Source organism: Eriocheir sinensis, chromosome 4, assembly GCF_024679095.1.
Source record: "Eriocheir sinensis breed Jianghai 21 chromosome 4, ASM2467909v1, whole genome shotgun sequence".
In the NCBI taxonomy this organism is placed as follows: Eukaryota; Metazoa; Arthropoda; class Malacostraca; order Decapoda; family Varunidae; genus Eriocheir; species Eriocheir sinensis.
The window spans coordinates 9,828,835-9,831,334 of record NC_066512.1 but is presented as its reverse complement, the minus strand read 5'-3'; the positions used below and the strand labels follow the sequence as shown (position 1 = coordinate 9,831,334).

The window sequence follows — 2,500 nt, the reverse complement described above, 5'->3', positions numbered from 1 at the left end:
ACACACACACACACACACACACACACACACACACACACACACACACACACACACACACACACACACACACACACACACACACACACACACACACACACACACACACACACACACACACACACACACACACACACACACACACACACACACACACACACACACACAAACACACACACGCAAACGCACACATACACACACCTTTCCCCTCTCTCCGAGTAACTGCCACTCTAAGGAGGACTGTGGGGATCACGCCGCCCCAGATGAATAGGCGCACCTAACATCACCATAGCCGATCCTGGATTTAGGACGTTTTTTAAGTAAAAGAAGGTATAATGTTATACATGTATTTCGTAAAGAATCCTTAATCCAAAAACTAACTAAAATTACGAGTATTCTTTTTCTTGAACACAATATTCAATAAGCAACACAACAATAATAAATAATAATATAAAAATACGTATAGCTACCGTTGCCAGATTGTCGTACTCAGAGCATAGTATTTAACAGTTTCTGATGCCTAACTATTGCCAAGAAACATCAGGATCTTACTCTTTTAACGATAACTAAGAATTAGGTTCGTTACTGGAGCCCAGAAGACAGTTTTAGGGCAGGAAGTCGGGAAATATAAGCAGCCGACTATGACAATCTGGCAATAATCTGTGGCCGAGGCAGCAGCAGCCTGCCATATTGCGTGTATCAGATACCAAAAATGGCATATACTTTTACTGCGCAAAGCAGGTGATGTCACTTATTGTGACTTCGTGAGATTTCATATTTAACTATTGGTGTATATTTCATGGTGGCAAACTTAAATTACTAGTTTCATTTTTACTAGTGACACGAATTTGTGACAATAGAATTTCACTCCAGTAAGTGAATCAAACTCCACAGAAATATTACCAGAGTGTGTATGAATGAATACAAAGATAAGCGCATACTTTGATTTAGCTCTAGGATGTCTCGTGGATCATTAATAAATAAAGACAAAATATCCTGCTAAGCTACTCTTTAGCCCATTACCTTTAATGGCGCCCAAAAAACAGTCCCTCCGCCAAGTTTGTACCCCACATTTAGTGATGTTAGGTGCGCCTATTGACATTGTCCAGCCTCCCTACATCCTGGCTCTTACTCGCCTTTTCCCCCCTCCCCCAGCCACGCAGCGTCACACACACGTACAAACACCTGCCCTCTCTACTAAAGAGGGGTTGCACTGACATCACACCGCTTCGCTTTTGTTTTAGGAAAAACAACTGTCAGCCATTTTAGGAGGCAAGATCGATCAGCTGAGCCCTTGCCCCCTGATGGTGGCAGGCTCGTGCCTCCCGTCTTCATAACAGAATCTAGTGAATATGCAAAAAATCTGGACAGTGAGGCTAGGCTTCGTTATATAACTCTCCATTATGCAGCCAAATGATGATGGACATATAGTATATACATTTATTATCAAACTTCAAGATATATTTGATGATGAGAACAATGAATATATGACTAATTTATCCCCGGGCATCCCCGGGCAGTGTTTAGTAAGAACATAAAAACGTAAGGGGTTCGCAAAAAGCCCACTGACTATACTTGGCAGCCCCTGTCTACCTGCCGCGAGTGGCAGTGTAGGAGCTATCAGTAACAGTAATAGATGGGCCACTAACACCCACACTCACACAGTAATAGATGGACACACACAGTAATAGATGGGCCACTAACACCCACACCCACACAGTAATAGATGGACACACACAGTAATAGATGGGCCACTAACACCCACACCCACACAGTAATAGATGGACACTAACACAAACAGTAATAGATGGACACTAACACCCACCCACCCACACAGTAATAGATGGACACTAACACACACAGTAATAGATGGACAATAACACCCACCCACTCACACAGTAATAGATACACTAACACCCACACCCACACAGTAATAGATGGGCCACTAACACACCCACCCACACAGTAATAGATGGACACTAACACCCACACCCACACCCACACAGTAATAGATGGACACTAACGCTCACCCATACAGTAAGAGATGGACACTAACACACACACTCACACAGTAATAGATGGACACTAACACACACAATCACACAGTAATAGATGGACACTAACGTTCACCCACACAGTAATAGATGGACACTAACGCTCACCCACACAGTAAGAGATGGACACTAACACCCACACCCACACAGTAAGAGATGGACACTAACACACACACTCACACAGTAATAGATGCACACTAACACACACAATCACACAGTAATAGATGGACACTAACACCCACACCCACACAGTAATAGATGGACATTAACACACCCACACACACAGTAACTGATGGACAATAACACTGTACACCCACACCCACACGGTAATAGATGGGCCACTATAACACACCCACCCACACGGTAATAGATGGGCCACTAACATCCACACCCACACAGTAATAGATGGGCCACTAACACCCACACCCACACAGTAATAGATGGGCCAC

At 43.6% G+C, this 2,500-nt stretch overlaps 1 protein-coding gene across 6 annotated transcripts in view; it reads left to right on the top strand.

The window, feature by feature from the left end:
- LOC127008218 (holotricin-3-like) overlaps positions 1-2,500 on the top strand; it is a 78,782-nt gene that overhangs the window by 53,835 nt on the left and 22,447 nt on the right. The gene's annotated exons all lie outside the window — the stretch shown is intronic.